Source organism: Cryptotermes secundus, unplaced genomic scaffold (assembly GCF_002891405.2).
Source record: "Cryptotermes secundus unplaced genomic scaffold, Csec_1.0 scaffold543, whole genome shotgun sequence".
Taxonomy (NCBI): Eukaryota; Metazoa; Arthropoda; class Insecta; order Blattodea; family Kalotermitidae; genus Cryptotermes; species Cryptotermes secundus.
Genome location: NW_019729900.1, coordinates 612,231 through 625,392, shown reverse-complemented (window position 1 = coordinate 625,392; position 13,162 = coordinate 612,231). Strand labels below are relative to the sequence as shown.

Here is a 13,162-nt window from a genome sequence, read left to right as displayed (position 1 = left end):
AGTCATGTTCCCACTCAGATTTGAACGCCCTATTTTCACTATCAACTTTTCTCAATTTACTATTTGACATGCCGTATCACTTACAATAACTTCAAACACAATTCTAATTGAAAAACAGTTCTACACTCACACTCTGTAATCACACTTCACTTTCTAAAATCGCACTAACTGGGAGACATTTCTGCTAAAACTGGCACTTAACAAAGGCCAGGATGCCGAGAGAAACGGTAAACATCCCATCCCCGCGAGCAAGCTGGGAATGGTTACTATTTTGAAGGTGTCATAAATCCTTCACCACTACGGTCTTCCTTTCAGTGTCATCTCCCTACAGAAGTAGGGTTGGGGGACTTGGGATTTCCATGACATGAACACAGTTATTAGAAAACAGTCTGAACTGTCCAACTCGGTAAGAACGTATACACTCAATTGCAAAATGCTGTAAGCGAATGAAACGTCCTATTAAAAACTGAATTCTATGCCAAACAGCTGTGGCGTTAAGATTTTTTAAAATAAACCTGAGACTTGGCGGGGGGCCGGAGTAAGTCAAGTCGCGGGCCGGATACGGCCCGCGGGCCGCCAGTTGGTCATCGCTGGTCTAGATAATGTGGGACCCTCAACGTCTCACAACCCTATGGGCCTTCACGGCCTGGTACAGGGATAACTTTACGTTTTACTTTACTTTACCCTCCAAAACTGGAGGGCGTCTCCTCCATCAGCAACCTGAGGACCATGCCGTGGTGACAAGGGTCCCACCTAACGTGGCTGTTTACCTTTTAGGCTTCGAAATAAATAATAGGTACCATTGCTTCAGAGAGCGCGGTAAATGTACAGCTATTGTATGTAGAGTGTATAACATATTTGAAAAACTTGCTGAGAAACATTCATCACACACAATACATGCATTCTTTCAAAAATCTCAAATATGACTTCGCACTCGGGCGAAAGAAATAAATCTTTAGGAAAGCCATAACGTACAGTCGCTAACCTCGCCAAACCAAACACATAACATTAAGTGAGCACACCCTGCCCCCAAACACGGTGTGGGCAGGGCCCCACACTGCCTTACTACCCACTTACCGCCGCCAATGCAGGTACGTCACATCTGTGTACATTGGGAGAGGCGCCCGCCCGCCCGGCCGGGAACGCGACAAGCACTGCAGACCCTGCGGGAGTAGTGACACAGGCAGCTTGCTCTTTCGTCCCTGTCCCCTGTCACCTATTCCTCCATCAGGAGGTCCGGCTTGCAGATATGCCATGTACCTGAGGTCGTCGTAATTTTCCTCAGTCCTTTCAGGGAAATATACAGACGTCTCAATATAGCGCCGATCACAGGCCGCGCCATAGCTCAAGCGGTTAGTCACTGGCTTCCCACCGCGGAGACACGGGTTCGATCCCGGGTCTTGTCAAGTGGGAGTTGTGGTGGACAAAGTGGCGCTGGGGCAGGTTTTCTCTGCGTACTTCGGTTTCCTCTGCCAATCTTCATTCCACCAACTGCTCCACAATCACCCTCACCTATCATCTCGGGCTGGTGCAATAGGACAGAAGTGGCCACAGTACAAGGGACTTAGTCCCACCCCACTAGCAATAAAAAAAATAATAATAATAAATATTTCTCACAATAAACAGTGACTGTTTCCGTAAGCAACACTAATAGGTTGGGCTTTGTAGCCGTGACGTAATGTGTTTCCTGTGAGATATGAACTGAATTCTTATATATAATTTATAGTTTCACATACTACGTTGCACTGTCTGCTTCACATGCAGCACTGCCAAAATTAGTATCAAATTTTCGCTTCAATGTACCGCCCTCCATAGCTGAACGAAAATTTCATTCTAATGCAGCCCTTCCTATGTTGATATCAAAATTAAATTCTAACCATGCGGAGTAAAGCCCCTAATTAAGTTCTCTCCTCTGTTCGTAACAAAGTCCACATCCTAACCCTTTACCTTGTTCAGTTCCTAGAGCGTTACCCTTTATCAAATAGGCTATAACTTCACCATAAGACGAGCAGGCACCTCCTTCCCCCCCCCCTTAGATGCAGGTTCTCATTACCCCCTCTCTCCTTCCAGTCTTTAAAAGACTCGTGGTCTAGTGGTCAGAGTTCCTGGCTACAGATCCAGAGGTCCGGGTTCGATTCCCGGCGCTACCAGACTTTCTGAGAAGTAGTGGGTCTGGAATTGGGTTCACTCAGCCTTGTGAGGATAATTGAGGAGCCATTTCAAGGAAATAGTGGCTCCGGTCTAGAAAACCGAAATTAACTTCCGTGGGGATCCGTTGCGCTGACCACATGGCACCCTCTATCCGCTAAATTTGTCACTAACTTGGCCGACAAACGGCGGTCGCTCGGTCGGTATAGTTCGCTTACGGACTATATGCCACGGAGTTTTTTCTTAATTACCATGAGGAACATGAAAATATAGATCTTTTAGAATGCAAAGATAAGGCAACATGTTTCACAGTGGAGCGTGTGGTCAAATACCTGTATTTCTCTAGGAATTAAAGTTCTCAGAGCAGAGGCTACCGAGGGCAATATCTTCTGGGGTGACGCTGTGTAGTTCGGTAGAAGATTACGGATGTTTCACAGGAACATACTGCCTTCATCTTCAGAATCGAAATGCAAGCTTAGCAAGCATAGCTTCATGGCTTGTACCGTTACAAACCATAAGAAAATGACTGTTATAATAACCTCAAATCCAACATTGAAACTTAGACCATCATAATTGTTATGATTTAACGTTTTCTGCTAGTTTAATTTATGTAAGGTAAGACTTTACAATGCCGGTCACGGTAGCCGAGCGGTCTAAGGCATGCACTGTCTTCGCTCGCTCGGAAGCCGGGATTGTGGGTTCGAATCTCACTCAGGGCTTGGATGTGTGTATGCGTTTTTCTGTGTTTGTGTACAGGTAGAGGCCTTGCGACGAGCTGATCACCCTCCCAAGGAGTCCTACCGAATGTGTAAGATCTAGAAAAACCGAAGTGAACGGAGAAGTTCATGGAGGTAGGCCTAGCCCACTGGGGCTGTAGTGCCAAGGGGGAAAAAAAAAACTTAACAATGGCTGCATAATTAAATCTATTCGAGTGTCACGAATTAACGTTAGTCTGATACGAACCAAAATTAAAATCAATATCTTTTAAATGATGCTTACATCCTTCCAATACCAAGCTTGATTAAAAGAATTTCGGGGCCGGAACATGAGGACAGCCAGAATTTCACTAGACCTATAGAGCTCTCAATTCACGCTACTCTTGTAAAAAAGATAAAGTTATGTGTACATTGTTATTGTTGCTACCATTAATCACTATTAATCAATGTTAATTTTTTCAACTCTTACGAAGTTTCCATGTGGGTGGTAAGGAACCATGGCTGGTTGCTATAGCGACATGAAATTAAGTTACAAATAAGATAATAACGTGAAATTAATTCTGTCTCACACACACAGACCTAATTTCGAGTGAGGTTTTTGAACATATGCCGTACGCTTATACAGTATGGTCCAAAACTCAGTGAACATAACATATTCTCTCGTAATGACTGATATGCTCAGATTTGAATTTGCCAGTCAATTCGAAGAACGGAATCACCGCGCTGTGAGTTGTGCAACGAACACGGGGCATGACATTTCGGAACAATTTTTGTAAATTCATTAAGAAATAACAACTTGTTGGGTTACTCTGTTATGTTAATAATTTCGGTCATCATAAGCATGTTCAGTTCTTTCTATTTATATTGTAACCGAATTATCAGAACGTCGCTTACCTCACTGAAGCATTTCCAAGCATCTGAAGACATGAGCGACTTTCAGGTCCAGTTCAGTGCTTAACAATTGGCATCACTTACCTGAAAATAAAATAATTTATTATGATATAATAAAAATTCTTGTTCATTCATTGGCTTGTCCCGTTGAAGGGTCACTGCTGGCTCCTTACAGACGAAGGTTCTGAAATGGTTGAGCTTACAGGCCTAACAACACAACACAACACATGTAAAACAGTTCTGTCGCACTGAAATATGTTTCTGGACAGAAAGTTAAGCCAATGTACAACAAACAGCACAAACTCAAAAGCGATAATGAAAAGGAAGAATAAGAATGTACTGTATGAATGGAGATCGGTAGCTAAGTAATGACTCTGTAAACACCCGTTGCTAGGCAACAGATTCCTAAAACGCAACAATGGGAGGCGGTGTTCTCTACATGGTCCATGGGACAGCTGCGTGACGCAACAGTAGAACTGTTGGAAGCGGTGTTTTCTATGCGGCCCGTGAAGTTGTGTTATAAGCATGACAAGTCTGGAGTTTAGTCAGAAACAAACAAAAATCCGATCATATGCTCTATCTACCAGAAGGACAAGCGGACACTGCCTGGGAACCTTCAAAATCGGAGATATAGTTTCTTCCCCCCCCCCCAATATAGTGTCTCTCACTACGACCACCACTTCTCTCTCTCTCTCACAGTATTTAGTTTAGTCAGTTTCGACCAGCAATAATCACACCTAGGACACTGCGCAGTGAACCCGTTGGAGGCGGGGTTGAATACCTCCACCGTGACCCTGGCAGTCGTAGGAGGCGACGGAAAGGGAAGTCTCGAATCTGAGAGAGTAAAATATGGTGGCGAGTCCCACGGGACTAGGACCCGAGAAAGACTGCGCTAGCAAGGACCAGCAGCATGTATAAAAGACAGACCCGTCTTCTCGTCATGGAGGGCGCCCCACAAAAACAAGACCGTAACTGCCAAAGAGTAATAAATATCTGTTCATATGCCCCAGATGGGGCTCAACACCAAGACTTACTGACTGACTGACCGCCAGTCGCAATATCACTTTGACTTTTGAGTTTAGTCAGTTAGGAGACAGTCGTCGGCTAGTAAGGGCGTGAACACGGAAGCTGAGGAGCCTACGGTGTTGGAAGCCATTATCAGGCGACAACCGGTGAAGATACGACAGACTGTAAAGATTCAGTGCGTGCTGTAGTGGATTGTGGAGTGTGTGAATTAGCGATAGCGCAACAGATACTTGAAGTTACGATCAGTTGAGCGGCCTCCGTAGTCTAGGGGTAACGTTCCCACCTCATGACTCAAGATATGCGGGTTCAAACCCAGCGGAGGACGTGGAATTTTTAAGGGCGGAAAAATTCAGGGAACAAGTCCTCCGGGAGGGACTTTAAGCCGTGGGTCCCGTGTCGTAGATTTACGGCACGTAAAAGATCCTCATGTCTCTAGGAGACCTCTGAGCAAAATTAGGCAACAAATTTTTCCCGACCAAATAGTTTCCAATGCCTCTGGTAGATGGGGGAAATATCAGGTACCGAGGGCCGACCTCGTTGGCTGAATGGGGCTGATAGCACGCACCAGTACCGGGAGGGTATGGCGGCAGTAGAAATTAAAGGGGGACGCACAATGGACCAATAACTGGTCTAAGGCCATGGGGAAATCCACCCCCTCTAATAATAATAATAATAATAATAATAATAATACGATCAGTTAAGTGTTCAATAAATCCAATTACTAATCCAAAAGCCGTCTATAGTCACTCTGTCACTTGACAATATATTTCCTTCTAAAATGTGATTCACGAAATTCATTCGAACACTTCAGTGTTCTGACGATTATGTACAATTGTATAACACTTTGTTTAACGTCCGGTAGTCCAGAGAACTCACATTTAGAAAGCTGGATCTGTTCCCTTCCTCAGGTGAGGGAGGAGATATCTATATTGTTGGGTCCGTTAGACAGAGCTAACCGGACGACGGACAAAGTCCAAGAACCCAGTAACCTCACGAATATTCCTAGTACAGAAAATAATGCCAAAGGCCACATTCAGTGACGAGCAATACTGTAGGGTGCATAGCCGTTGCTATGCAATACTCGTAAGATGGACGGAAAGAGCAGATCCGTTTCTGGGTAATGTCTCCGTAAACACGTTCCCGCGGCAACATGTTGGTGTTCAAAAGTGGTCTACTATTGGAATCGGTGGTGGATACCGAGAGTTTATAAGCAAGGGACAAAGTCAGTTCATAATTGGAAGTCAGTTCTGTACGGGACTTGAGCACGGAAGTAGAGGCATAATCATTGTTAGAAGCCGTCACCAGGAAACGTCTAGTGGAGATAATGAAAAGGAATGACCAAAGTTAGAAGCCGTTACCAGGAAACGTCTAGTGAAGAAACTGCAGGTTGAAGAAACTTAGTTTTCGCAGCAGTCATTTGTAAATTGTGGAGATAAGAGGTGTAATTACTGACAATTACGAGTGGTGTGTATCAGTCATCAATAAATTCAGTCATCATTCCATATCCAGTCTATAGTCACACACATACACGTGACAACACTTCAGTCGCATATTGAACAAAGAAAGCTGAAAGAAAGGGAAGAAAGTTAGAACGTGTGGCTCTACGCTCTGCTAATGTTGTGGCATACAAACGTAACATCGAAGCATGTTTCAAGCACAAAATTTTTCCGAAACTGAAGAACTGTCTAGTCCTTCGGAACCCTCGCGGTATTCATCAGCCCCCACCCCCACCTCCACCGGTAAATGCCGGGGTCGACCACTTTCTTATACATACTTTCGAGTGCATCATTCACTAAACTAACATCATGGAGCTGAGCTCTTCTTGAGAAACCGCCAGTTGTGCAGCTACTCAAGAACTTCCCAGCATTTTATGGAACCCTAAGGTTCATTACCGCCGGTAACGGTAGCCGAGCGGTCTAAGGCATGTACTGTCTTCGCTCGCTTGGAAACCGGGATCGTGGATTCGATTCCCACTCAGGGCATGGATGTTTAATTTGTGTGTGTGCGTTTTTCTGTGTTTGTGTACAGGTAAAGGCCTTGCGACGAGCTGATCGCCCGCCCAAGGAGTCCTACCGAATGTGTAAGATCTAGAAAAACCGAAGTGAACGGAGAAGTTCACGGAGGTAGGCCTAGGCCCACTGGGGCTGTAGTGCCAAGGGGGGGGAAAGGTTCATTACCGTGTTCACAAGAGCCCTCCAGCCAGATCAATCCTTTACAAAAATCTCAGAGGCTTGTAGTCCGCAAGCAAACTATACCGACCGACCGACCGCCGCTTGTCGGCGAAGTTAGTGCCAACTTTTGCGGATAGAGGGTGTCGCGTGGTCAGCGCAAAGAATCCCACGACCGTCAATCTCGGTTTTCTAGACCGGAACCGCTATTTCCTTGAAAACGTTCCTCAATTGTCATCACGAGGCTGAGTGAACCCCGTTCCAGACCCATTACAGACTAATCATTAATCCGATACACGATACAAACTCCGTCTTCAGTGCAAACCATATATTATAGGTCTTTCGTTTTGCTCTCCTTTACACACTACATGTTTCGGCCACAAACTTTAAATTTTAAAACTTTTTCAATTTTCCCCTACATTTAAAATTTAAAATTTAAAAATGTCAGGGTTTCTCGCCCTATGCCTATAGTGCTGCAGCGGCTACCTCTTGTTTGTAGTACTGTACCGATGTTATTCTGTGTAGTCTCTCTGTGTGCGTGCCGCTGCTTACCTTTACTACGTGTGCTGTAAAAAGTTTTAAAATTAGAAATGAAGAGAAATCAGAATTGACGTGTGTAAATTTTGGGTAATAACGACGAAAAAACAATCAAGAAGACCTGTGTTTTAAATTTTAAATGTTAAACTACGTGCAGTGTGACAGATACGTGAGTAATACACCTGATGATGGCCGTTTGTGGCCGAAACATGTAGTGTGTAAGGGAGAGCAAAACGAAAGACCTACAATATATGGTTGCACTGAAGACGGAGTTTGTATCATGTATCGTATGGGGTGCAGCAGGGTGCTTAAATATAATATTGTAATCATTAATCATCCTAAAATTTGACGCTGTAAAACCTGAAATACTGACAAGTCGTAAAACCAACTGAACATTGAGAACTGTAGAAGTCGGCAGGAACGTATGTTCAGTTAACGAGAACTGGAGTGAGTGAAAACAGTTGCCGGTCAGGTAGCGATAAAATGCTGCTTCCTACACACAGACAGACAGACAGACATGAGGAGAGAATTCTGTGCAAGCGTGATTCACGCGATGCGTCTCTCCTACAGCATGAGAGCAGACAGCCCGGAAATCAGTACCTGCACATGTTACAGCGACTCACAATGCCACGGAGACAGCAATTAGTGGTCAGTCGTGGAAGGGTTCAGAATTCGCCACTCCTTCGTTGCAACCCCCTGTACGCAGTGAACCAGGTTTTCTACTCGTCATACCCCATGGACTATCAGTGTTTAGGAAAAGTTTCGATATAAGTCGGAGTCAGTTAAAATCCATTACAAAAAACTATTCATTATAACTATACATAATGACTGATTTTGTTGTTCTGTGGCTGGAGATATACACAACGATACAGAAATATACCGAACCGCTGACATCCTAGTGTAGCAACACTGTCCGAAGAAACAGCCCTGTGAGACACTTGCTTCCAACTGCGAAGAATGTTCTGAGCTCTGAGTTACGTCATCGTAGATGGATAAGGAAGCTTCCTCCGAAACGTCGGTACCGCATAAGAGAGTACACAGTGTACTAATACAGACATCCAGAATGTAAATACTGTAACGGTACTTCGATACACTACAATTTTTATTTTGCAATGTCTGGAACGAGTGCATACAGTCTCTCCTCCGTACTACTGGCAGTGAAGACGGAGAGAAAATCCGTGACCGAAACGTTGTTTTAAATATGTGTTTTGGATAAAAACAGGACGGAGCTTTAGATAAAAACAGGATGGCGCTTTAGGTAAAAAGAAGATGGTATTTTTCACAAAAACAGGACGGTGTTTTGGATAGAAACAGGACGATGGATAATATCCAGAAACACAACATTTGTAATAAACATTTTGTTTGTAAGGGGCAGTAAACACCAACAAATTTTAACATGACACGGGAGCCTAATATCGCAGTGCGTCATCAAAATTTTTACGCTCCTTTTTGTGCATGTTTGTGTTATGGAAATATCCCCCGGATTTCGAAATATAATTTCTTCTCTGGTTTCTGGCAGTCAGTTATGTAAGCCGTACCGAATATAGTTTTCAAACCGGATCTCTGGCACAAAGATAAACACAATAGGCAGCCATACATAGCGGTTCTCCTCTGACATCTCCCGGACGGTCAGGAAGCCAATCTGTGAGGATGTTTCTGTGTCCGGGCAGACGTCGCTCCAGTTCAGATCTGTTTAGACTTGTTCCAGGGACGTTTATAGAGGTTTCAAATCTCGCTCTCCACATACCAAAACGCGAGGATATACAACGCCTTAAAACTGTGCTGATTTCTGCAATCAAATTATTTGCTCTACTGCTAAAAAATCGGTAAAATTTCTGCTTTCCATGTAAACAATTGTTATCTACTTGCAACGAAATTTAGATGCTTTCATTAATGATATTGTCACGTGATTTATTAAAGACGGTGTTTGAATTTGTAATCAGATCTACTGGATACTTATACTCGAAAATTTAAATAACTGCGACAGTCTCACTGAGACACACACACAACAACTACAGCACATAAATTTTTTTGTCTTCACTAGGCGTTGCTTATTAGCGGCTTCCAACGGTGGATGTTCCCCTTATTCTGGATTCCCGAACTGTTCCCGGCCTCAGTTACCAGCTTCTTCACTTCTCACAACTGCAACTATCAACTAACAAAGTCACATTGCGACTGACGGTCAGTCAGTAAGTTTTGGTGTCCGGCCCCATCTGGGGCTCATGACCAGATATTTATTACTGTTTGACAGTTACGGTCTTGTTTTCGTGGGGCGTCCTCTCTGACGAGAGGATGGGTCTGACTTTTTTATATGCTGCTGACCCTTGCCAAGCAGTCTTTCTTGGGTCCGAGTTCCTTGGGACTCGTGACCATATTTTGCTGTCTCAGATTGTGACTTCCCTTTTCGTCGCCTCCTACGACTCGCAGGGCTACGGTGGAGGCGGTATATCACAGCCCACAAGATTAAACTTGAAATATCTTTCTTCATTTAACAGTGAACATAACCTTTGTTGTCGACTCACCCAGGATATAAATTTCGACAAATTGTAAATATATCGCTACAAACTACAAAAATATCTCTAACATTTGTACATATATATATATATATATACACTGCTATAGAGCCAGCACAGCTCGGTATAGCGACTGGCTACGGGCTGGACGACCAAGGGGTCGGAGTTCAAGTCCCGGTGGGGTCAAACCCAGACCGGCTCTGGGGCCATCCCAACCTCCTGTCCAGTGTGTATCTGGGGCTTTCTCCCCGGAGGTAAAGCGACCGGGGAGTGAGGCTGACCACTCACTTCCAACTAGTGCCGAGGTCAAGAATATGTGGATCTGTATATCCACTGCCCCATACGTCTTCATGGAGTATTGCTTAATTAGTTAAGCATAGGGACAATTTTTCCATCTACCTACACGCATTGCTAAAAATTACATATGTAATTACAATTAGACGCATGTGTATTTTACTATCTATATATATTATTCGTTTGGGGAGTGCCATATATATATTTAAGTCAGTATAAGAAATAGGTCACTGCCAGCTGCTGAAGAGCACTTCGACGCGCGGGATATATACCACAACCCTTAATTCTGATATAATTTGTTTAGGAGTAAGTAAGGAAATCCACCACGGCTTATACACGGTCAGCGAGTTGACAAAGTTTCGGCTCAGCTTGCAATCAAGTCTTAACACCATTAACTCAGAATGGCTTCCTTATGCTCAATTATCATAAACAACATTATAAAACTTTATAAAACTAAAATCGCGTGTCTGCACTGTAGACAAACGCTGTTGTAGTCTACACAATGAAGTTTTTTTCATTGCTAGTGGGGTGGGACTAAGTCCCTTGTACTGCGGCCACTTCTGGCCTATTGTACCAGCCCCAGATGATAGGTGAGGGTGATTGTGGAGCAATTGGTGGAATGAAGATTGGCAGGGGAAACCGAAGTACTTGGAGAAAACCTGCTCCAGCGCCACTTTGTCCACCACAAATCCCACTTGACCAGAACCGGGATCGAAGCCAGCGACTAACCGATTGAGCTATGGCGCGGCCCACACAATGAACTACGCGAAGGAGACAAGGCCGCTGATTTGTCTAAACGGAAAGTCAGAATGGATAACAGTCCAGACAGTGCCTATAAATTGTTACAGATATCCCTACTCGTGACAGAGATGCATATCGTATTTTATTATTATTACTATTTTAGAAATTTACTCTTCATATCTAATGTCATGCGCACAAGAACTGTCAAAGTTAGTATCTCATAATGTTTTTATGGGACAAATTATATAACTGGGTGACTCTAATGTCTTTTCATAATCAGTGGAGTCTATTTACCTATTACTTTCACGCACAGCTGAATTTTATTGCTACCGGTCCTCGTCTACTCACGCAATTGAGTAAAGAATGACCCAGTCCTTTCCATGACACGAAGACTGGTTCATAAACACTAAATATTTATAGCTTGAAAATCTTGTATGATGTAAGCGAAATAAATTCACGCTCTGTCTCTTGGCAATTCAAGGCAGGGGTTATCAAACTTTGAGGTTCCGAGTCACCCAAAAAACAATACGAAACCCCTTTCTGCCGGCCAGCCCTGCACACTGCTGCAGGTCCCCATCAGGCTGAACTGTGACAGCAGGAACCTAAATAGCTCTACAGCCTCTCTACACCTACAGTAAGCTGTAAAATGTTCCTGTACAGTCACGAAAAGTGCAGTTCTGCACAGTGTTGCAGGTCCCTGTCAGGCTGTAGGTGACAGCAGGAACCTAAATATAGCTTTACAGCCTCTCTACACCTACAGTAAGCTGTAAAATGTTCCTGTACAGTCACGAAAAGTGCAGTTCTGCACAGTGTTGCAGGTCCCTGTCAGGCTGTAGGTGACAGCAGGAACCTAAATATAGCTTTACAGCCTCTCTACACCTACAGTAAGCTGTAAAATGTTCCTGTACAGTCACGAAAAGTGCAGTTCTGCACAGTGTTGCAGGTCCCTGTCAGGCTGTAGGTGACAGCAGGAACCTAAATATAGCTTTACAGCCTCTCTACACCTACAGTAAGCTGTAAAATGTTCCTGTACAGTCACGAAAAGTGCAGTTCTGCACAGTGTTGCAGGTCCCTGTCAGGCTGTAGGTGACAGCAGGAACCTAAATATAGCTTTACAGCCTCTCTACACCTACAGTAAGCTGTAAAATGTTCCTGTAATTCTTGAGACCTCGATGACCACTTTAGAATATGTCGCGGCACACTCTTCGAAGGACCATGAATTAAGCTAATTCATAAAACTGTTTTTGGGTATCAGTAAGTGATAAAGCCATAACGTACACAATCTGTACTCAGAAGAAACTGATGCCACTTAGATCATAAGGACCAGAAAGTGCAGGGATTACTTCGTGTGAGTCAACATTAGTAATTTCTTAACTATTCTCGCACATTTTCTAGACAATCGGCTCACAGATGGCGGTAAGGTTGTCAGCCTTACGCGCCGGCCGCACTCCCCAGGAAAAATTATGTAAAAAATAAAAATAAAAATAATCCCTGTAATAGGCCGCAGAGGTCCATAGGGTTGTGAGATGATGAGGCTCCCACATTTTCTAGACAATCGGCTCACAGATGGCGGTAAGGTTGTCAGCCTTATGCGCCGGCCGCCCTTTGCCCCAAGGAATATTCCTAGTACTCATTTCTGTCATAGGCTGAGTGCAGCTGGATGGATTAGGTCAATTGAAAAAATCCACCTCATCGGGATTGGATACCGCGACCTTCCGGTTTGTAGCATAGTGCCTCAACCAAATACACTCCCGCGTGCCCCATTGGGACAGCAATTGGAATAGAAATGTGTAGACCAGCATTCTGTGTTAAAAATGGTTTTGAATTCTTCTGTTGCTAACTGTAAACCTTGAAATGCAACTGATATTAAAAGTTCTGCTTCGTCACAGGTCAGAACCCTCAAATAACCTCTTTTAGAAGTGCTTGCAAATCAGACAGTGACATAATCGTTACGTCACTCTAGAAAGTTACTGGACTCTATTTTCAAAATACTGTCACTTGTAGGAGTGTGACTATAGACAGGGTATGAATTGGTTGAGTCTATTTATTGACACCTTATACACACCACTCGGAACTACAGACAGTTACAGCGCTATCTCGACTCTCCACACTTTACAATCCATTGTTG

At 43.9% G+C, this 13,162-nt stretch overlaps 1 protein-coding gene across 1 annotated transcript in view; it reads right to left on the bottom strand.

Moving 5' to 3' along the window:
* LOC111865758 (UPF0489 protein C5orf22 homolog) overlaps positions 1-13,162 on the bottom strand; it is an 814,265-nt gene that overhangs the window by 456,865 nt on the left and 344,238 nt on the right. The window lies entirely within an intron of this gene.